The sequence below is a fragment of the Bos javanicus genome, chromosome 5 (genome assembly GCF_032452875.1).
Source record: "Bos javanicus breed banteng chromosome 5, ARS-OSU_banteng_1.0, whole genome shotgun sequence".
Lineage (NCBI taxonomy): Eukaryota > Metazoa > Chordata > Mammalia > Artiodactyla > Bovidae > Bos > Bos javanicus.
This window is the reverse complement of record NC_083872.1, coordinates 111,723,370-111,747,727: the sequence shown is the minus strand read 5'-3', so window position 1 is coordinate 111,747,727 and position 24,358 is coordinate 111,723,370. Positions and strand designations below refer to the sequence as shown.

At 43.3% G+C, this 24,358-nt stretch overlaps 1 protein-coding gene across 2 annotated transcripts in view; it reads right to left on the bottom strand.

Moving 5' to 3' along the window:
- GRAP2 (GRB2 related adaptor protein 2) overlaps positions 1–24,358 on the bottom strand; it is a 67,614-nt gene that overhangs the window by 29,001 nt on the left and 14,255 nt on the right. Inside the window, exon 1 of one of the 2 annotated variants that reach the window (XM_061418602.1) lies at positions 12,502–23,740. The exons of the other annotated variant lie outside the window; for it this stretch is intronic. The gene's annotated coding sequence lies outside the window, so the exon portion shown is untranslated. Of the gene's footprint in view, positions 1–12,501; positions 23,741–24,358 lie in introns of those variants that run through there. 2 annotated transcript variants of the gene reach the window in all.

Sequence of the window (24,358 nt, the reverse complement as noted above, 5' to 3'; positions counted from 1 at the left end):
TTTGGGCAGAGGATGGCAAGGGGAGGAAGGTAAAGAGGGAAGAGACAAGTCAGGAGACAGTCCCTGTGCAGGTCCCTCCCCTCCCCTGCCTTGTAAATTGAGTGATGCCCAGGAGAAGGGTCATCAGTCGTATAAGGATGTGAGAGTTCAACCATAAAGAAGGCTGAGTGCCGAAGAATTGATGCTTTTGGATTGTGGTACTGGAGAAGACTCTTGAGAGTCCCTTGAATGGCAAGGAGCTCAAACCAGTCAATCCTAAAGGAAATCAACCCTGAGTATTCATTGCAAGGACTGATGCTGAAGCTGAAGCTTCACTACTTTGGCCACCTGATGCGAAGAGCCGACTTATTAGAAAAGACCCTGATGCTGGGAAAGATTGAGGGCAGGAGGAGAAGAGGGTGGCAGAGGATGAGATGGTTGGATGGCATCATTGACTCAATGGACATGAGTTTGAGCAAATTCCGGGAGATAGTGAAGGACAGGCAAGCCTGGCGTGCTGCAGTCCATGGGGTTGCAAAGAGTCAGATACAACTGAGTGACTGAACAACAACAGAAGAAGGGTCACTTGCTCTTCTTTCTTCCGAATATTTATTACCTTACTTTTCTTTCATCAACACCAGTGCGGCTTATAAAACACAACTTTCTCATTAAACTCAAAGCGTACCGTATAAGATCTCATTCATTTTCAAGCTTTTTGTAAGAAAAAGATCTCTTTCTTTAAACATAGTGTGTGTGTTCTCTCAAACTTCAAGCAAATTCTTTTTTTCCTGTCTTGTCACTCTGCCAGGTGAGGCTGCCAGCCACGGTGACCTGGTTTCAAAGCTCAAGTCTGTTGCTGACTTGGTAGCAGGGGAAAACAAGTTCTCTGTGCTACAGTTTCTTCATCAGGGCTTGAGAGATTTCTCACCTCGCAGCACAGTGTTTCGGGAAGATAATACAGGAAGTATGGCTCATTCTTGGGAACCGACAGTTTGGTGGATCTTTCTCCAAAGCACTTTTTGCCTCTTAGCTATCTACCATTCTGTTTCGTAGAGAAAAAAAAATTTTTAACTTCAAAAATGTCAAAACTCGTAACACAAGCATAAACTCCTTTGCAGCTTTTCAAGGCCCCCATCTCTGCCCCCATCTTCCTCTGGGCAAGTGTTAGCTTCTCCCTGCTTACTGAGAACCCCAGACTGCAATGTATCAAGTGCATTGTAATCAAGACAATCTAGTAAGTAACGAGAAAAGATAGCATTGACCAAAGGGAAGTGGGGAAATGGAAGTTTGAGAAACACAAAACTGATTTGGCTTCTGAACCTTATCCGTGGGCGCAGAGCTCGGTCACTGTGTTGCTATCTTGAAACAGGAAGTCCCAGCTCTTCCCTGTAGGAAGACCTCAGGGAACATGCCTCACCAATGCCTAGAAACAAGAACCAGAGAAGACTAAGTTTCATTCATCGATATGATCCATTACGTGCCAAGGGCTTCACAAAGGGCCACTGTTTGCAAAATGCATAATCATAATCATTATTATTATTCACATTTTCTATATATTTTTTGTTGTGCCATAGAGCATGTAAGACGTTAGTCTCCCGACCAGGGATCAAACCCGTGTCGCCTGCATTGGAAGCACAGAGGCTTAACAGTTGGACCACCAGGGAATGCCCTCATTCACACGTTATGAATGAGAAACTGAGGTGAGAGATTAGGGTACATGTCTGCTGGCTCCTAAGGCTGTGCTCTTTCTTCTCTGTCCTAGCGAAATATGCAAGTCAGTTCAGGATAATTGCTAACTAGCTTAGGGCCCCCGAACCTTCCTGGGTTGCTGTCCTTCAGCCAAGAAATTGAGGGGAACAATTCTCACATACCCTCAAAATTCAAGCCCATTGCTCTTTGGTCAAAGAGCAAAGACTCTAATAAACCTGGCTGACCTTACACCAAGCAATTGTGCTTTCTGGCAATTGCAGACGTGAAAACAATCTCAGTTAATAAACTTACAAGGAGCTGTCCTCTTCTTCCCTTTCCGTTCTCCCTCTCTTTCTCTCTCTCCCTCCCTGTTTCTCTCTTGTGATGCCATATTTTTCTAACCTTTCCCACCATCACCTTTTCCTACAACCTGTTCTACTTTTTTTTTTTTTTTAATGTGGATCATTTGCAAAGTCTTTACTGAACTTGTTACAATATTGCTTCTGTCTTGTGTTTTGGGGTTTTGGCCTGAGGTATGTGCCATCTTAGGGATTGAACCAGCACCCCCTGCCCTGGAAGGCAAAGTCTTAACCACTGGACCACCAAGGGAAGTCCCTGCTCTGCGTTTTTTCTCTTTTTCTGTGTCTTCAAAACATCAGCGAAACTTACCATGAATCTAGTTAGAAAAAGTATATCTAAAATGTCCCTGTTTAAAAATCTTCTACACTGTTTGTATTTAAATAGCCCCATGAAAACATCAATCCAAAACAATAGCCACAAAAATGAAACAGAAAGAGCCCACCCCGCTGAGGTGTTACCTCCAGCCTGACTCTGCTGCAAGACGAATCTATCATTGCCACTTCCTCATTTTCTCCTGATTGTTTCCTAAAGCAATAACAATTGTCTGCAGAAACACCACGAATCCTGCTGGCGAAACCCAACCAGGAGTGAAGCATTAAAAATGCCCACACAGAATCAGAAATTACTTAAGGAGCCCTGTTCGGAGGGCCGGGGGGGATGGTGGTATATGTGAGTGGAAGACAAGAAAGAGACAACCCAACAGACATTTTCCACATCCCCAGGCTTCATTTTTTCACTTCCTATTTTCTATTCACATCATGAGTTCCTCTGGAATTTATGACCAGGATTTTATGGAGCCTTCATGTTCTCTTTCCCTTTCCCCCTTCTGTTCACTTCGCATTTGTTTTTATTGATTTGGGCTCTGAAAGCTTTGGCTCATTTATCACATATTTGAAAGCCTTCATCTTCTTACTCTGCTGTCACCAGGGCTGTAACACCATTCACAAACACCACAAATACTCTCGGCCTCCCCCTCCCTTCCCGCACCATCTGTGCTCGGGGTCACCTTAACTTCACCAGAGCACACAGGGTAGAGTGGATGACTGCGTGACCACAGCTACTTCAATCTTCTTGTCACTTTTACTTATATTCCCCAGCCCCCATTTATTATTGGAATGCGGGTCATTGTTTTAGTTCACTGGTCACAAAAGCTTGCAAAAGCGGACATGAACCCTTATGACAGCTTGCCTTCCTTCATTTCATGCCTATCCCTGAGAAATTGGAGGTAATTACATTTTTATCGATCAAGTCACCCCATAAAGGTACTAAAAAGCTGCCAACAGAAGGGAGGATATTGTGAATTGCTTCCATCAAATGAATAACTGGAATATTCTTGTTTTTTGGATATGTAGGTCTTAATTTGAGTTTGTTTGAACAGAGGAACACCTGTATGGGCCTTGTTTAAAGTCCTTCTCTTTCTTTTTTAATTTCCAGTTTTATTCAAGCAGGCCCTAAATCTTGGATTCTCAAAGCTGAAAGTGATTCAGAAAGTTGGTCTTTTCCCAATTTTTAAGATGATAGAGAATGGACGTGGCGGGGGTGGGGCAGGTGGACTTGAAAGGAACAGACTAACAGCTTGGTGAACTGGTTACATGAAACCAAAATGTCTGATGATAATTTTCAGTCTGAATTTTTCCCTAAGAAGAAAAGAAAATACAAGAAGATGATGCTTATAAGCCCCAAATTCTTGTGTCTAAGCTTAAATATCAGCCTCCCCCACCACCATTCCAGGTCCTCCACCACACTAACTCCTTGCTCTCCGGGTCACACTGCAGTTTTCCAATATTCTTCTCAAAATGTGTTATCTAGAATTGGATTCAGGATTCAAGATGTGGTTTCGGCTGGGCTGAGTAGTATAGGACTATTTAATTGTTAGATCTATACAGAAGGTCCGTGTAGTCAAAGCCACAGTTTTTCTGGTAGTTATGTGATAGTTGGACCATAAGAAAGCTGAGTGCCGAAGAACTGATGCTTTCAAGCTGTGGTGCTGGTGAAGACTCTTGAGAGTTCCTTGGAAAGCCAGGAGATCAAACCAGTCAATCCTAAAGGAAATCAACCCTGAATATTCATTGGAAGGACTGATGCTGAAGCTAAGGCTCCACTACTTTGGCCACCTGATGCAAAGAGCTGACTCACTGGAAAAGACCCTGATGGGGGAAAGTTTGAAGACAAAAGGAGAAGGGGGAGGCAGAGGATGAGATGGTTAGATAGCATCACTGGCTCAATGGACATGAATCTGAGCAAATCTGGGAAATAGTGGAGGACAGAGGAGTCTGGTGTGCTGCAGTCCATGGGCTTGCAGAGAGTTGGACACGACTTAGCGACTGAACAGCAACAAGATTTTTATAGTGGTGTCACACTGTTGGCTCTGAGGGATATAGCAACTACAACAAAAGTCTAGGTGTTTCTTAATGTGAAGGAGGGTCAAGCCAGGCTTGTCCACTTCTTCAGGGGATGTTTTTGGGAAAGAAAATGTGAGGTTCAACTTTAGTCTCTCTGACTTTCCTCTTGTTTTTGTTCCCTGTTGGCAGGTCTTTAGTTCATCGCAATTTGCCTAGGTGTGGATCTGTATCCCTCCTCTTGCTTATCTCTTCCAACTGTCTTTCCATAAGCAAATTCGATGGCTTTTTGGTCTTTATTCCACAATAAACGGAACACGGGCTTTGCAGGCAGGCAGAGTTAGGTTTGAATCCTGGCTCCTTCATTTAATAATTGTGTGGTCATAAGCAAATTGGTTATCTCTGAACTCTTGTTTCCTTCCCTAAAAACTCCCTCCAGGTTGCCATTCACGTATTCATCACTATTTTTTGTGTATCAACTGCAAACCTGCCAGCTTCAGTAGTTATCTCTCTACCTGTCTTTCTTATCTTGTTCTCTAGGGTATCATGAAAAATGCAACCAGATGCCTTGCTGTGAAAGCAAACTGTGCCATGCCCGTGGCCCTTTCCAAACCTCAGGAGAAGAAAATAAACCAGAACAGGTCAACTCTTCCTTGAGGGATGCTTGGGGAAATACAAAGTGGAAGAAATTCGGCTTCTCACTCACTTTCCCTCTTATGTGTTTTCTGTTCCCCGCTCCTTGTCCTCTTTTCCAGTCTGTTGTTTCACTTTCTCGTGTCTTTTAGATCAGCTGCTGTCACATTAGCTGATGCACTCCCATCCTCCTTCCACCCTACGCTGTCTGCTTGACGGAGCAAAGACCCCTGTGAGTTGAAGAGTCCTGACACACACAGTTTCTGAGGGTCATTTTTCTATTCAGAATTCGTCAATGTCATAGGTAGGTAAACAAAATTAAAAAAAAAAGTCAGGAACAAGACTAGTGCCTGCCTCATAGTGTGCTGCGGAAAAACAAGTGATATATCCTCCAACCCACCCAGCATGGGGCCTGGCACATAGGCGTTGTTAGCTATTTTGACTACTTGCATTTTCCTCAATTATTGAGACATGTGGCTCAAGGGGAGCATGAATGAGGAAGTACAAAACAGCCAGTTTAATGTGAATTTCAGATACATAACAAATTGTTTCAAGCTACCTCCCAGATCCACTCAAGTCTCTCTTGGGACTTCCCTGGCGGTCTAGTGGTTAAGATTTCACTTTCCAAGGCAGGACATGTGGGTTCAGTCCCTAGTTGGAAAGCTAAGATCCTACATGACTTGCAGCCAAAAAACCAAAACATCAAACAGAAGCAATATCATTGGCAAATTCACCAAAGACTTAAAAAATGGTCCATATTAAAAAAAAAAAACACCTTAAAATAATAAGACTCTCTTGTTGTCATTTCAGGCCTTCAGCAATCTCTTTCCAACCTGTCTCTCTAAACTGACTTCAGAGCACCACCTACCCTTTGCAAATGTGCCTTAGTGAATGGCTCTTCATTGCTCTCTAAGCAGCCCATCCACATCCTTCCTCTGTACTGGTCCTCCTCCTGCCATCTAACTCAGGCTGCCATGCATGTACAGCTGTGCAGGTTGTCTACTGAACAAGGACCCCCAAACGGGCTTCAGTGGGGATTGAAGAAATTCACCTGGTGCCCGTCTAACCAAGCTCCCAGTCCCAGGGGGGGACTGCACGTGCCTAGAACCATAGGCACACTCCTCTGACTTAAATAAAGGCAGCTGGCTGAACTTCAGCTGCTCCTATAAGGCCTCAGTCAGGGGATCCCTGCTCATCCCCTGAGCTCTCACTCTCTCTTACTCTTCTTGGAGACTCAATGTCTCTACCCCTTGCCGGCTGTTGTCGCCTTGTCAAGTGAGACGAGCAAGTACGTAGGCTTTGCAGTCAGACTGCCAGAGTTCAAATCCTGGCTCAACTACTGGCTGTATGGGTGACCTTGAGCAAGTTATTTAATCGCTCTGAGCCTCAGTTTCCTCATCTTTAAAACAGAAATGGGGCTTTCCTGGTGATCTAGTGGTTAACAATCCACCTGCCAATGCAGGGGACATGGGTGTGATCCCTGGCCTGGGAAGATCCCACATGCTGCGGAGCAGCTAAGTCCATGAGCCACAACCACTGAAGCCTGTGTGCCCTGGAGCCCATGCTCCGCAACAAGAGAAGCCGCTGCAGTGAGAAGCCTGAGCATCACAACTAGAGAGAAGCCCCTGCTCACTGCAAGTAGAGAAAGCCCACGATCAGCGATGAAGACCAAGTACAGCCAAAAATAAGTAGGTAAATACAATTTTTTAAATGTCAGGAACAAGACTAGTGCCTGCCTCATAGTGTGCTGGGGAAAAACAAGTGGTATATCCCCCAACCCACTCAGCATGGGGCCTGGCACATAGGCGTTGTTAGCTATTTTGACTACTTGCATTTTCCTCAATTACTGAGACGTGTGGCTCAAGGGGAGCACGAATGAGGAAGTGTATATCTCACGAAGTCAGGGTGTGAGATAAAACACAGAACAGCCAGTTCAATGTGAATTTCAGATAAGCAACATATTGTTTCTAGCATAAGTATGTCCTAAACATTTACCTTGTCCAGAGAACTCTCGAACAGGTAGACTGGCTCACGGTCGAGGACGATGGCTAAGGATTGTTTCATCTTTTCACCCTCTCATCTCGATTCTCCCTGCTGCCCCTTCTCCCCACGCAAGGCCTGTCCCATGAGATCTTTCACACGAAAAGTGTGGCGGAGGCTCTCCTGAGGGATGAGACCTGAGGTCTCTGAATGAAGCCTTTAGGCGTTCTTGTAAAGGTTGTGGTTTGTGTGTAGAAGTATGTATTTTCCCATTCATATGCCCTGTGAGCCACAAAATGTCATACATCCCACTTTCTCTACCTTTCTGGTGTTATTTGCTGCTTTTGACATTGTGTGTGTGTTCAAAGACACGCTATTACTATTATGCATTCTGGAATGCTAAGTGTTTTGGTAAGTGGGTTTTATATACTGGAATTTCTCTTTTTCTTTTTTTTTTTTGGAATTTCTCTTTTTCATAAGTGACTTTTCGTGTAATCCATGTTTGTGGTAAAGCTGGAATCCTCTAAACCTTCTTATGCATTCAGACTTTTCTCTTGTGATTATTCTGGCATTTCGCATCGTTATTCTCAAATTCACTATCTGCTCTCTCCTATCTATAACGTGTCAAAAATTTCCATGCTTGGCATTTGCACTACAGTAAAAAAAATTCCTGGGCAACGGCCCCAGTAAATTATTAGTAGTCTCATCACGTAGTCATCAGGTTGACATTTACTTGTATCATCCATGTATCTAGTCCTGATGACAAATAATCCCTGAATGGGCTGCTGATACTTCATCCTTTCTTTATATGATTTTGCCTTCCTAGAGCCTTGTCTCTTCCTGGAATCATTGCAGAGGAAGTTACTAAACCACCAGCAGTACCAAATGTGGTTCTGTTCTTTTCATGATCTTCTTGTTTTTTATAGTCTTTCATTTCAAATCCTTCATGACTATCTCCCTGCCCAGATTCTTTCCTTTCTCTCTTCTCTGTCTGCAAGACCAAGAAGCATCCATTTCTCCTCGTGTTAGCCTTCAGATTTTTTGCTGTTTGACCTCACTGCTCTCATGCTCCTTCTTCCTCTTGGGAGTATCTCCTATACTTTATCCTTTCACTCAACAAGCATCAGTGAGTGAGTGTCGAGTGAATGGATAAAGTATAGGAGATTCTTCTATAGGAGATACCTGGCATTGTGCCAGGCACCATGCTTGATGTGGAGATCTGGCACGGATCCGAGAACACATCCTACCCTCAGATGGCTCAGAGTCTTGTAGGACAGACAGACAGGTCGACCAAATAAGCAAGAGAAGTGTGACAATGGAGCCAAATGGAGTGGGTGAGGAGCTACAGGAGTGGCTCCTCATATCTGGCTCCTGGTTTGGGTACAGGCATAGCAGGGACCGGGGAAGCTTCCCTAAAGAGGTGCCAGTTGAACTGAGCCTTGTGGACAAGTAGAGGGCACGTATACCGCAGACAGAGGTGTGTGTCAGTAGGAGCTGGAGCGCCCAACTGGTTCATGATGGCCATTGTGGATTGGCAGGAGGTGGGGTTGGTGTTTCCGGTGGGGTCAGGTCATGGAGGGCCTTGCGTAGCATAGGAAGGATGTTGGACTTTATCCCAAGGGTGATGGAGACTCACTAAATGCTTTGATACTCTTTGCATTAGGTACTGTTTAATCTGGTGGCAGTGTGCAGGGTTAGAGGGCATGGTGGGCTAGAGATGAAGAAACTATTACAGGAGGCTTGGCCTGAGATGATGAGAGTCTGAACTATGACAGTGAGAGGCGGGGCTCTTCCTTGGCATTCCTGTGCTTTTATCTCCACAGTAAGTGCTTCCCATGTATCCTCTCACATTTATCCTCTTCATTTGCAAGAACCTGAAGGGTCGCAAAGAGTCGGACATGACTGAGCAACTGAACTGAACTGAGGAATAAGAACTATCATTTAATCCATCTGATAGATAAGGAAACTGAGACTCAAAAAGATTAGATAATGCCCCAGGTTCACAGGCATCAAAATCTAGTGGAGCTAGAATTCAAATTCAGCCCGCTTTGCTCACATGGTAAACCTCGTTTTAACTCAGGTGAGTCACCGGGACTTTTTGACCAATTAGGAGTGACTAAAAGGTAAAGAAGAGTCTAGAGCTGGACCGTCCTATAGGAATAGAATACAGATCACAAATGCAAGCCACACATGTAATTGAAAATATTCTAGTAGCACATTAAAAAAGAAAAGGACAAATTTTAATTTATTCTATTTAATCTTATATATCCAAAATACTATCACTTCAACAAGAAATCAGTCTAAGATATAAAAATATTTCGTCTTCTTTCTCTGAGCTAAGTCTGGTGCATAATTTACCCTGAGTGCACATCTCGGTTTGGACCAGCCAAACATGAGGTACTTAACAGCACACATGTCTGGCGGCTGCAATATTGGGTAGTGTGGTTAATAGAATGGCTTTCATCTTTCTTCTGTGGGCAATATGGTAGATGGAGATGACATTTTTGGAGGTAAGAGAATATAGGAAGAAATGATCCTTTGGAAGGAGTTTGAAATTCAAAACATCTAGGTAGAAACATCTAGGTAGAGATTCCTAGTCTCTGTCTTCTCTTGTCTGTTGGTGTGGGTCTCAGCAAAAAGGTCTGAGTGGACATATACATTTGGGAGCTATTCTCTTTAGATGGTTGTTAAAACCCCAGGTAAGAAGGAATCACAGGGGGAGATTATGTAGATGGATGAGCCTTTGGAAACAGCGGGAAGGCATGGATGCCTTGTACAGATGAAGGAGTTTATCAGTAGCAGCAGGTGAGGTCTCTCCCCTTGAACAGGAATGAAGGACAAGATGAGCACGGATGCAGAGGGTAAGTCTGTGCAGGTAAAGGGGGGGGGGGATGATGGCAGGGGTCCTCCTAGCTCATTCTAATTCTTTCTTCCCTTCTGTAGAGAAATGAACCCTGGCTCTTATGTTTGACTGCTCACAAAATGTGTATGTGAAAAGGGGAGGAAAAGGCAAACAAAATATAAATATTTGCCTAGCTGGGGACCAAAACCAAGATGAGCCTTTATTACTCCTAATTACCACCCCATTTTCTTTCTCTCTCATTAAACTTTTTATTTTGAAATCATTATGGACCCACAGGAAGTTGCAGAGTACAGAGAGTTCCCCTATTACTCTTTATCCTGCTTCCCCTGATAAAGATATCACGAAACTATAGTATCAAAACCAAGAAACCGATATTGGTATGATACTACTAACTGGACCTCTAGCTTCCCTTTTACCACTTCCTAGCAAAAAGTAAACTGACTAAAAAGAAAAAAGTGACGTAAGATGTAATGTCCAACCTGGTCAAGAGCTTGGTGTGTGTTAAAGAGGTTTATCCCTGTAACTAATTGACCTACAAAGACACTGCAGTAAATGCCACTAAAATGCTCAAAAATACCTTCTTACAGCCATTTGTAATTTGCTCCAGGATTATTTGGTTAAACCAGGCTCTTCTCGTTTGTATGGAGAACAGCAAGGAATAGACTGCTGTATTAGAGATAGGTATAGATATATATAGAGAGATTCAGCAGCATCTCTGACAAGAAATGCATGGTTCAGAAGAGGGAAGCCATGTGCCCAAGGCTGTACTGTTTTATAATCTGGGTCTCGCTGACTACAGCACTTAAGCTCAGTTGACGACATTATACTATCTCTAGGTATGTGGCTATTTCATGCCCTCATCAACACAGAGGAAAACCGATGGATTAGGAAGGAGTCAGCATTCAGATAAGTGACTCCATTCAACGTTCAAACAGGGAGGATTTCAGAGGAACCCACAGCACCCAAACAATACATTCCTCGATAAACGCTAAGGGGTTAATCGAGCCAGTTCACAAAACAAACAGACTCAAAGGAGACAGGAGCATTCCTCAAAAGCAGGATCAAAGAAAGAACCAAGAATCTCTTTGCTTCAAGAAAACAAAAACCAAAGAGAGAAAATTAAGCCGACTTGAAGAGAACAGTGGCTATCCATCGACTGAGGGTTGGTCAAGGCAAGTAACACATTTATTTACAGAGTGAGAGAGTTCTGCTGTATTTTCACTGCAAGTGATAATTTGTTAACGGGTAAATATGGAATGACTTTCTTTCTTCCTCGGTGATAAATGAGCTCACTTTCTCAAAAAAAACCCCAATATGTCTGGCAAGAGGTAGAAGACAGAAAAAAAAAGAAATATTTCATCCATTAAGATCTGAAAAGCAAAAGAAATACATATTTCTGATAGCTGGCTGGAAAGAGGTTAGCCTTGACAATTCCTGGGCGGCTGAAGAAGGAAAAATTTAGCAGGAACAGGCTGAATAAGGGTGGTCAGATGCCTTAAGGCTGAGTGATCTCTGTAAAATGACATTTTTCCTACACCGGCTCCTTATTTATTCTGTGTATCTACACCTTCCCTTATATCGCCGAGTATTATATGTGTGCTACCAGTAATAAAATAGTTTTTGTCAAATCCAAGAAGACAGGCTGAGAGCAATTTGCAGCTGTGGGAGCAGGACACAGGGTTTTGTCATCTGTTATAGCCACTGGGAAGGGTCTTCAGCCTTCAAGGGCCAAGACAGAGCAGCACACACGTGATAAGAACAGAGGAAATAACTGAAATCAACTCAGCTCTATTAATGTTGTTATCAAATAGGCAAGGGAGGGAAGAAGAAACAAGTCCCTCTTTTGATGGATTGGCTCTGCATCGACCCAAGATCAAATTCAGCCAAGAGGTCAGTTTTGTCATTGATTTCCCACCAACTGTGCCACTCAACCATTCGTATCGAACCCCAGCCATTGGTTTGGGGATGAAGAGATGCAGTCTGCATTTTGAAATCCGTGCAAATGTTTAAATAGACCCTGCTTTCCAGGCAGGCAACAAGAATAACCACCAGATACAACTTCAACTCACCTCACCTTCTAGCTGTTGAAACATGAGACATTCCTCCCATATCTAGTCCACTGCAGGGGAACTGTTTTTATCAGGGTCTTTCAAGACCGGCTCTGAGACATATCGTAGATATTACCATCAAAGTCCCACAAATAGACAATGAAATAAAAACAATGCCAGGCCGACAGGCACACCCAGGCAGGCAGAGAGGGTAGGAGTCTCATCACTGCCACCTTCCCCCAGATCACTTTGAACTGCAGATAAGCTAAGTAGGGGCAGCATGGCCACGGGGGCAGCATGTAAATGTGATCAACGGGGCATCTGGTTTCCTGTCTCTCTGCAGCGTTCATGGAAGCGATCATGAAAAAAAAAAAAAAAAACGGGAAGAAGTGAGGAGGAAAAATAAGGAGAGACAGGGCCCCTTCTAGGGAAAACAATTTTAGTCCTGAATTCTCAACTGTGCATTCCGGTGATGGCTTCTACTGAGCGCTGGGTGACAGACACGCTGAGTTAGATCCAGGTTGGGGCCAGGCAAGGGGCGGCAGCTTCTGCCTCAATCTTTCTGCTCTCCCTTTCCCACTCCAATCATGATAAATATATTTATACTCACTTGATTATGTCAGCCAGACAATGCTCCCCTAATTGGCAGTGATCAGGTTCCAGAATTGCTCAGGTGAACCCGCTGTCTCTATCAGGCAAATTGAGAAGGGGCCGCTAATGGCGTCCTCATTAACAGTTTCCAGTGGAATAAAAAGCAATCCCCCGACTCATGCATGGTAGTGAATTTTCCTAACAGCTCCTAAAACCAGCCCTTGAGGAACTCAGGCTTTTATGAACCTGCCCAGCATAGAATGCTTTTATAAATCTTCCCCACCCCCGGCTCAAGTGCACAGAAAAAAAACCCCATAGCCACTTCCTTCTGCTCTTTTGTTCTTTTACACTTTTTCTCTTTTCTTTTAGAGGGCTTATGGAGCTAACTGTCATTTTTGGTTCTTGGTTCTTTGCAAATTTCAGAGACATCTGGCACGCACTTTACTGCATTTGCCAGCTCTGGTGTTTGTAGATACGTACACGGTCTCTGCTGCGTGTGCCTGTGAACATGCCACGTGTATAACTTACCAGTGCATAATTTGGAGCTTGAGTGTGTTGGTATATACTGACACGTAAGTGTGAATACCACAGTACTGATCATAAGTAACTGCTCAATAAATATTTGTTACATGAATGCACTAAGGCAAATGCTATTCATTCATTCATCAGACACTTGAATGCTTCTTGGGTGCCAGGCACTGAGCTAGAAGCTGGGTGTTTGGTGATGCATACGAAGTCCCTGCCCTCAGGGAGCTCACAGTTGAAGGGCAGGAGGCAGGCACAGGAACAGGCAATTATAAGACATCTAAGAGACACAGAGATAGAGTCTTGTATAAGGCAGCACAGAGCTCCAGGGAGAGAGAACTTAGCCCACCTATGGGAGGAGCTGAGGCTGGGTGTTTGTGGGGGTGTCTCCTGAAGGTGGTAAGGGTTCTGGACAAAGAAGACAGCACAATCCGTGGCAAGACACAAGAAACAACAGGATGTGAGTAGAGAACCAGAAGCCAGAGGATGCTGCAGGAAATCATGGAGGCAGGGGGTTGGCAGGAATGAAGAGGGGGCTCAGGCAGGGACTGGATCTGGGGGGAGGATACTGGGGGGAGTCAAGGAAAGTAGCTTCCACTGTCTCAGTTAGGGCCCCAATTTTTCTGGATTCTGTCAGAATGTGTATACGCACACCTCAAAAAAGAATTTGGACCAGCTGCAGAAGCTTTGCTGGAATGCAGTCAGGAGTTCTGGTCATGCCCTTAGCCTGACATTGACGAGCTGGGTGAACCTGACCAAGGGCTGGCCTCTGGATGGGTACACCAAGGGGGTGGACTCTGAGGGCTCTAAGAACCCTCCCAGCTTTTATTCTCTAAGTTACCTAGATTTTCTGAGGTTTGCAGATAGACCAAACCTGGCTCTGGTCCATTTACACACCGTGGGGCACGAAAGGAATGAGACCTCTTCCGAGCAGCATTCAGGATCACAGAATCACTCACCATCTTTCAGTATGGAGTCAGCTAGAGTGCAGTTTCGTAGAATCATTAAGAAGTGCTGAGTGATGGAGATGCCCTACTGTCTTCAGCCTGGGTCACAGTCTCATTATCGCAATTCTGAAGACCCCCAGTTAAATTTATAGCACAGATCTCTGTTTGATTTAATTTCTGTGAAGCATTGCTTAGCTCACATCCTTTCTGCTCAAAAATTCTCAAGGATTCCACTTTACTTCGAGAATCAAGCCCCCGGATCTTAGAGTGGCATTCAAGACCACCCCTGATCTTGCCCCCTACCTTAGCTGCTACAACCTGCACCTCTGCCGGCTGGAACTCCTAGCAAAGGCATCCAGGAGTGTTCCTAGCACTCTTCTCTATCTCAGTGCAGCCTCCCCACTAAAGGTCCAACTCAAATTCAAGTCCGTCTCCTCTGGAAACGCTGTCTGATGACCCCTGTCCTTTCCTGAATCCCGTGGAGCGCTCACTGACCATGTAGTTCATTAGTAACTATTCAATTTGCCCTGTGGTTCTGGTCTTCTTGCCCTTGGCTAACTTGTGAGCCCCAGGGGATAGGAACCATGCCTCATTCCTCCTTGCAGGGTGTGGACCTGGCATAGTATCCAGTTCATGGAAAGTTTTTTTGCTGATGATGGGTTTTCTACATTGCAGCCTCTATGAGACTATTGAATAAAATCCATCAGAAGTGTGCTTACTATTACTGTTATCATAGTGATGTTGAAGTTTTTAAAAAAATATTTATTTATTTAATAAACTGTGCCAGGTCTTAGCTGTAGCATGTGGGATCTGGTTCCCTGACTAGGGATTGAAACTGGGACCCCCTGCAATGGAAGCACCTAGTCCCAGCCACTGAACCGCCAGGGAAGTCCCTGTTTTTCCTTCTTCTCGGGAAAAATGGAACCTTGGAGAGAATGGTTTGGTGCAACTGTGCTGGAGTAATGAGAACGTGAAACATTTCTCCCACGTTTCATAAACAGTATTTTACATGCGCTATTTGGGAGCTTAAAGTTCATCCAGGAATGAGTTATTTCACAGATCAGAAGGAGCATATGTGTAGTCCACCAGGGGCAATAAGCTCTCTACTAAATTTAAAGGGGAAAACAATTGAACGCTTCATCCTCAAAGTAGAAAGGTTTTGACATCACCTGATCAGAGAGGAACATGAGGGACCTATTTAATTTCTGGCCCCCACTGTTCAGGTTTTCTTGTACATGTTCCATTGAACAGCACATGGGAATTTTCACAAAAAAGGAACTGGCATGAAATCAATAAGGAAAATCACCGTTTCCTTACTGATCCAACAGCATTTAAGGAAGCTGAGCTCTGCCAATTTGTAGCTGGGCAGTTTTTTAACTGTGCAGAATTTGAAACTGGGCAGTTAAAACCACCATCTAAGCTGGCAGCTGTGATTTTCCCAGAAGCAGAGCTTCAGGAAGAAAAATATCTTTTAAACGTCAGTTCCATTTTTGCAAAATTGGATCTGTTCATGAAAAATTGCTGTAAGTCCAGGGTTTTTTTCTTTTCTTTCCTCATTAGTAAAGGATATGATGATTTCTTTTTTGCCCACATGGAAATGCATTCATTTACTCAACAAATAAATATTTACTGAGCACCTACCATTAGCCAAACACTGTTTTAGGTGCTGGGGATGCGGATGTGGACAGAAGAGGCAAAGTCTTTGATCTTTGGAGCTTGTCCTCTAGTGAGGAGGGGGGTGGAGAGACTGATAATAACCAAGTAAATGAATAAGTAGATATCTTAGTAGTTATCAGGCACAGATAACTGAAACAATGCTAATATCTTATTGTACCTAGAAAATAAATTTCCGGAAAATTAAACATTAAGACTCCCACATCAGTATTATCTTAGCTCATGTAAGTAACATATATTAAGGGGTCTTTTGAAAAGAATAACTAGTAGGGAATATACGTATATTACTCTTTGCATATGACATTGACATTCCCTGCTGACCTTTAACAAGTCTTCGAGGAGCATTTCTAGAAGGATTTGTGCCACTTGCGTTTGCTCCGTTTGGGCACAGTATGGCCCTGTGGCCCGCATAGTGGTCCACCCTGGAAACCTCTACGTCCTTCCGAGCGCCTCTCTCTCTTCTCCTCCTATTCCCCAAAACTGGCACCCCTCTCTACTGGGTCTTTATTTATTTTTAATTTATTTTTTAATTGGAGTATGGGGATGACAGAGGATGAGATGGTTGGATGGCATCACTGACTTGACGGACATGAGTTTGAGCAAACTCAGGGAGTTGGTGATAGTCAGGGAAGCCTGGGGTGCTGCAGTCCATGGGGTTGCAGAGAGTCGGACATGACTGAGTGCCTGAACTGAACTGAGCAAGATGATTAAAGAATGGAATTCATCAATGATAACATGGATAACTAAAACTGGCCATGAGCTTAGGATGAAGGGGGTACCATTTTATGACAAACAAACCTGAAACCTCAAGAAGTTAGGCTGTCTCACTGAGATCCCTATGTATGGATTGCTACAGCTTTTTCATAAAAACTGAAAACACAGTGCATGGATGGGGAAGCCTGGGGTACTGCAGTCCATGGGGTCGCTAAGAGTCGGACACAGACGAGCAACTGAACTGAACTGAATACTAAAAAAAAAAAAAAAGGCTCAAAAGTCACCTTCTCTGTGCAGCCTTGCTAGATCTACCAAAGTGCTAATTGTCTGACTCTTTGTGACCCCACGGACTGTTGCCCACAGACTCCTCTGTCCATGGAATTTTCCAGGCAAGAATACTGGAGTGGGTTGCCATTTCCTACTTCAGGGGATCTTCCCAACCCAGAGGTCGAACCTGTGTCTCCTGCGTTGCAGACAAATTTTTTACCATCCGAGCCACCAGGGCAGTGCTGAGTTCTTCCTCCCTTTTGCTCCAAGGTTATCCTAGCACCTTCTGACTTCAAGTACAGCATCAGATGAAAGATCTTGGCCATGCTTTGTTTACTTCTGTGTCTTCTCTTCCAAACTATAAGCTCCTCTAAGCAGGGTGTGTCTTATTTGTAATCTTAGAGAATAGCACAGTACCTGGCACATAGTAGCCCCTCAACAAATATTAATATTTGATGAATGAATGGATGGCTTATCATCTTGTCTGGTTTGGCTTCTCCTAAACTATGCATTTGAGAATTTCATGACTATTGCAATATGACATAATAAAAGCAACTGACAAATAAGGTAAAGAACTTCACTTTGAGCATATTAACACTAATTTTAAACACTTGAGCTAATGGACTGAAGCTGATAAGGGGTTCCAAAGCCAAATTATTCTAGACAATATTTCTGCATGTACTAAATTCAGAGATTGTTGAGAAGTTCAAATAAATGATTAACGCATGTAAAACAGAACAATTAAGTAATCTGGATCATTTACTGCAGAAAAGGAGCTTGAAGACACTTAATAATGGTTTTTAATGAAAGGAAAGATTGTATTCCAAGGATGACTAAACACCTTCATTCTGCACATACATAAAAAAAGAAGAAATAAGAAATTAAGTGCTACAAAGATGAAAGTTATGGGAATTCCCCGGTAGTCCAGTCGTTCGGAATTCACACTTCCACTGCCGGAGGCCTGGGTTTGAACCCTGGTCGGGGAACTAAGATCCTGCAAGCTGCGTGGTGTGGCCAAAAAATAAAAAAAGATTAAACTTAAAAATAAAAGAGAATTCAAGAGTTTCCTATTGGGATGTGTGAACCCATTTCAAGTTACTGTTACAAAAAACTCCCTTGTCTTGAGAGCTTGCATTGTTCTCAATGCTTCACCATTTATAATTTCATCTAACCTTTTTAACAAATCCAGGTGGGTTAGTTTAGTTATATTATTCCCATTTTACAGGTGAGAAAGTAGAGGCATGGGGTGGATAAGTAACTACCCTGGGTTGCACAGCTGGAAGACGTGTGTGTGCTCAGTCGCTCACTTGTGTCCAACTCTTTGTGGCCCCGTGAACTGCAAACCATAGACCAACTGTAGGCTCTTTTGTCCATGGGGATTCTCCAAGCAAGAATACCAGAATGGGTTGCCATGCCCTCCTCCAGGGGATCTTCCCAACCCAGGGATCGAACCCAAGTCTCTTTTGTCTCCTGCATTGGCAGGTGGGTTCTTTACCACTAGTGTGCTGTGCTGTGCTTAGTCACTCGGTCGTGTCTGACTCTTTGCAACCCCATGGATTGCAGCCCACCAGTCTCCTCTGTCCATGGGGATTCTCCAGGCAAGAATACTGGAGTGGGTTGCCATACCCTCCTCCAGGGGATTTTCCCAACCCAGGGATTGAGTCCAGGTCTCCCACATTGCAAGCAGATTCCTTACCATCTGAGCCACCAGGGAAGCCCACCTACTCTGCTTACTGCCGGCTTGAGGCTGAAATCCATCTGAGGATGGATGCCTAAAGCCAAGCTCACTAAGTTAATGGGACCAGTTTAAATTTAAACAAAATCGTAATTGTCCATCCTTGCCAAGGCAATTAACTGTCCTGTGGGCTGGATTACACCAATGTGTGTGTGTGTGTGTGTGTGTGTGTGTGTATGTATATGTGTAAATTAGAATATCCAAAAAATAAATCCAATAACAAAAAAAATAAAATTTTTCTGTTCTTCATTCTGGTGAACTGGTCTACCAGACCTTGTCTTCCTGATGAGAAAGTGGTTTTGTTCTGAGGAGTCGACGTACATGGTTTAAGGATCTACATGTGTGCACGTATTTATCAGACCTGACATAAGTCGAATCAAATTTAGATATCATGGTTTTACTTTCAGAGTGATGGAATTTATTCTTGGGGCTGAAAAGCCAGCATCTTCCTCCTGCTACTTTTTCCCAAGGCAACCTTGTTCAGCAGGCCTGGGGGACAGAAGCGATGGGGTTACCGGCAGCACAGAGCAGGGGCCGCTGGTTGAGCAACCCTGCCGTCTGTGCAGGAGAGAGTCAGCACTCATCTGACCTGCCGAGCTCTCCAGCCCTGAGCTACTCTGGGGCTGCAGGAGCCTGGAGGCTGGCTCAGGAGAAGCCAGTGCCCGCAGAAGCCCTGTGAAAAGGGTGTGAATGAGTCACTAGATTTTTCAGGTTGACTGAGATGACTTCTGTTGATTTTCTTCGAATTTAGATGTGTTATCAGTGTTCACACGTTGGGCATAACGGGAAGATGAGTGCACATTTTCTTGATAGAGCCCGACAGTCGGCAGCGTTGTGATAAGATTTGGGGTAAGATGTGACTCTGCAAGAAAGCTCTGGTCAGCGCGTGTGGCATGCGTCCCCATGTGCCCCGGGACCTCGAGGGGTGTTCTGAGCTGGGAGGAAACCCAGGGTGACAGGCATGAGTGTTTTGTGTCATTGTGCACAGGTCGGTCTGTGTTGCTATTTACCATTTTAGGGCATCAGAAGTCACTGCTAATTTGTCCCACTGTAATTTCATGGTCTGGGAAAAGCACTTGCTTCCTAACCTTGGGTTTCCACAATAACCAGAACAATGGTTGGTCAAAGGTTTGCGTGATAGAAGCACACTTAACCTCTTCTGGCCTTAGTTTCCTCATCTTTAAAAAGGATATAACCATGTACCTATCTTGGGTAGGGTTAAACAGACTAAAAAGTCAAAGGCTAAGAGTGGTTCCTGGTATTTAGTTTGCACCCAAATCACTGCAGATGGTGACTGCAGCCATGAAATTAAAAGACACTTATTCCTTGGAAGGAAAGTTATGACCAACCTAGATGGCATATTAAAAAGCAGAGACATTACTTTGCCAACAAAGGTCCGTCTAGTCAAGGCTATGGTTTTTCCAGTGGTCATGTATGGATGTGAGAATTGGACTGTGAAGAAAGCTGAGCGCCAAAGAATTGATGCTTTTGAACTGTGGTGTTGGAGAAGACTCTTGAGAGTCCCTTGGACTGCAAGGAGATCCAACCAGTCCATTCTAAAGGAGATCAGCCCTGGGTGTTCATTGGAAGGACTAATGCTGAAGCTGAAATGCCAATACTTTGGCCACTTCATGCGAAGAGTTGACTCATTGGAAAAGACCCTGATGCTGGAAGGGATTGGGGGCAGGAGGAGAAGGGGACGACAGAGGATGAGATGGTTGGATGGCATCACCGACTCGATGGACATGAGTTTGGGGTGAACCCCGGGAGTTGGTGATGGACAGGGAGGCCTGGAGTGCTGTGATTCATGGGGTCGCAAAGAGTCGGACATGACTGAGCGACTGAACTGAACTGAACTGAAGTTTATATGTATATTAATGCATGCACTTTGTTCATACAACTTTATATTTGACAGAGAGTCACTCCACTGCTTGCACAAAATAGATTTTTGGTAAATATTTGTTAGTGAAATACATATGCAGTAACCTGTTCTGACTGATCAGTAATCTGTTATTCAGGGACAGATTGGCAAAATTGGATATTAAGATTTTTATCTCTCATAAAGAAATATATATACATATATAAGCAGAGAGTTCTGCAATCAAACATGTCTGCAGAGAAGCAGGGAGATAGGTAGTTTTGCATGAAGATCATAAAGGAAATGGCCTGAAGAACTGAGCTGAGGAATATCACTTGAAGAACAAGTAGCAGCGTCCATGACTCAACCCAATCAACAGAATTCCCTAAGGCAGTAAAAACAAAGAAATAATCCTCCCCAAATCACTTTAAAACTACAAAATATATGTTACTTTTGAGTCTAAAAAATAAATGAATATGAGAAACGGGAGTCAAATCCCTGACCTATATTTACTTTCTACTGATTTTCTAATAATGACAGCTTCAACTTGAATCATTTCATTTAAAAAATAGAATGAGCACTATAATGTTTTAGAAGCTGATACAGTATGACAAGAGTCCCTTAATGTTAGGCTGAATCATATGAAACTGCCACTTCTTTTGGTAAAAAAAAAAACTGTCAGACATTGTCAGTTTTGAATGGTGCAGTCTAATATATTAATACTTAAGCTAATTGACACTAAACCAAAATTCTTATATTACCTTACCCTTTATTGCTTTTAACTAAGACTATAAAACTAAATTGGCCAATTCCCTCCCTCTTAGTCTCTTAAAATTTGTGCACAGTAGGTACTAAACAAATGCCTTGTTAATTGAGTAGTGCTTTCCATCTTCTGTCAAAAATTAGGCCAAAATTTTGCTACCCTACCTAATGCTGAGACTACCCTAAAATATAATTAACGCAGTGTTAGCTTCATTTCATGTTTCATGATTTAGATAAATCCTCTCTGTTCCTTGTTGGGGCAGCACTGGGAAGATAATTAATACATTATTAATACGTTGCAGAGGCAAACAAGGCTTGGCTTGCACACACAGCCACGACAAGAATAGATTCAGGTCAGAAATATTGTTGCTAGTAAAGAAAAATGTTATTATAATAATGAGAAATTATTGTTTATGTGACACATCACTGCATATTGACACATTATAGACTTATAAATGAAGCAGATGGTAGAATCAGGCAGGCTTGTCCCATCACTTAGGGTTTGACTTGGGCATCCAAAGTGCCCTGCGATGAACTAGAAATGATCACCTTGGGGATCCTAGGATTGAAGAGCCTCATTATTACTCATATAAGGTTTTATAACAGTTGGGATGGGTCCCAAACTTAGGAGCATTTACTGAAATAACTGAGCAGGCAACATGAAATGGTTTTCAATTCAGAAAGCAAAGAGCTCCTTCTACAGTGGAAGAGACAGGAGAGCTCAAGAAGGAATGTGGATTACCTGTGAGTTATTGCACCTCCCTGGGCCTCAGTTTCCTCATATATGTTAATTACCTCCCAGAGGACAGTCATTCTCTCTAACATCTGTCATTGCATGGGATTATATCCTCAAATGCTATGTATTTCTTTGTTGGAGGAAGGTGGTGGGGAAGCAAGAGCTCTGAAATGTCTTATTTTGGTTTTGGTTGACCCAGTGCTGTGAGAGCAGCCACGTTGCGTAAGCGGAGTTCTGAGAAAACAGAGTTGCTTTCATTTTTCAAACAGAAGAACCACAATCCTCCCTATGTTTGGATCCTTCTACAAATTAAATATATGGGTAAGAGAGAGCCCACGAAATCAGCAATTTTAACCTTTCCCTCAATGCTGTGGATTTTTCTTAGAGATTTTTTGGAGCACAGAGTAGGCACAGTTCTGCTCTATTAGTGAGATCCCAGCCCAAGGTGACATGCTCCTACAATAATGTCTTCACGCTAATTACCTTGTAGAATGGTTAGGGCAAGAAAGTTCCAAACATACTTGAGGTAATAACCAGTCACATACCCAGAAGGTCAACAGTTCAATCAAAGAGAGAAAAAAAATTAGCATATCTTAAGAAATAGTTCAAGTGGTTTTGTACAAGAACTCTCATTTAAGTCTACAAGAATACTTAAAATACTGATAAGCTAGGTAATTCTATATTTCCCTTTTTAACTCATTGAAAGCCTCTGACTTCAAGGTGCAGTCTCAGAACAAGAAGCATCTGGCAGGTGAAGGGAGAAAGTGTGTAGTTAGGGAAATTGGCTGGAGTTTTAAGTGAGGGGTCTGTGCCAGGGCTGTAGCTCACAAAGCTGGGGGGAGGGCAGTACACTGGGCTGCTGATGAAAGAACAGAGGCAATGCTGAAGAGCTGGCATCAGATGAGGGCTCTGGGCCAATCTTCTATTATAGTAACAACACAGCTTTAATCCGTGATAACAATAAATCCCTCAAGCAACTGTACATTAAATCACTATAAACAAAATTACAATCTGCGCTCATCAATGCAGTTTCATAAAAGGTTTGATCTTTCCCCCAAATTTCCATTTTTCTGTGATTTCTAATGAACACAAAAGAGCAACAGCTGGAAACCATATCCATTGCTGTCTGTTTGAAATGACTGGAGTTATCTTTTGTTTTGAAGGGCACAGTATTTTCATTTATTTTAAAAATATTTATTGAGCACCTAATGTGTACTTGGCAATAGTAACATGGTTAATCATTTTAGAGATGATTCCTAAAAAAGACTTTCTGCTCTGCCAAAGGTAAAGTGTTAAAATAATAGAACAGCCCAAGGATTTTTTAAAATGTGCTAAAGGGTAGTACTTTTCATTCTCCAAGAGCCCCACACTTTGCACACCGAGTTCCTTTCAATTACGGGTGCAATGCAAGGTGGGATTGTGTAGAATACAGTCCATGGGCTATTGATCTGAATGGGTACCGTATTCAGTAGATAAAATATAGCTAAGCTGGGATGCGAAGGATGGCTTTTCTCATTTAAACTACAGGAAAACATTGTGGCTGAAAATCAAGTTAGAATGAAAATAAGTTATTCAGTTCAGTAACTTAAATAGGATGGGGTCTTTTATATTCATTTAAAAACATGAACTATGCAAATGAAAAGTATGAAAAAGAGTAAGAAACCTCAATGTACCCTCCACTCACAGGGTTTTTTTATGTCTATTTAATAGACCTTGTTTCATTGCAGAGGGTCCTACAGTTAGTTGCTCAAGTGAGGACATTTTTGTATCTGGGACCAGCCTCCAGGGATAAAGCTTTTTTGTAGGACATTTTTGGCCCGTGGAATTCTCTGCTTTATCCTCTAGCCACTTTACTTTGAGCTATTGGGGAGGGGAAGGCCTGACAAACGCTAGGATGGCTGTGTTCTTCAGCAAGTCACAGGGAGATGGACACCCACATACATAATTTAAGGCTGACATAAGTGTATGGATGTGAGAGTTGGACTGTGAAGAAAGCTGAGCACCAAAGAATTGATGCTTTTGAACTGTGGTGTTGGAGAAGACTCTTGAGAGTCCCTTGGACTGCAAGGAGATCCAACTAGTCCACTCTGAAGGAGATGAGCCCTGGGATTTCGTTGGAAGGAATGATGCTAAAGCTGAAACTCCAGTACTTTGGCCACCTCATGGGAAGAGTTGACTCATTGAAAAAGACTCTGATGCTGGGAGGGATTGGAGGCAGGAGGAGAAGGGGACGACAGAGGATGAGATGGCTGGATGGCATCACCGACTCGATGGACGTGAAACTGAGTGAACTCCGGGAGTTGGTGATGGACAGGGAGGCCTGGTGTGCTGTGATTCATGAGGTCGCAAAGAGTCAGACATGACTGAGCGACTGAACTGAACTGGAGTGCTGGGGACAAAGAGATGAATTCTGTCTGGGGAAGAACTGGGGAGAGAGAGCGGGTTTGGGTCTCACCTTTGAAGGTTGGCTGGCATTTCGAAAGGTGACTATGGGGGGTGGGGATACTCAGGTAAGAGTGAAGGCCTAGTTCCAGAATGGTGAACAGACACAGTCCTTGGACCAGAGTGTGTGTTCTCAATGGGATGGGTGTGCTTTGACTGTAAAAAATGTTAAAGACTTCTAGCTTACTGATGGAAGGGTTCAATGCCCCAAATTCT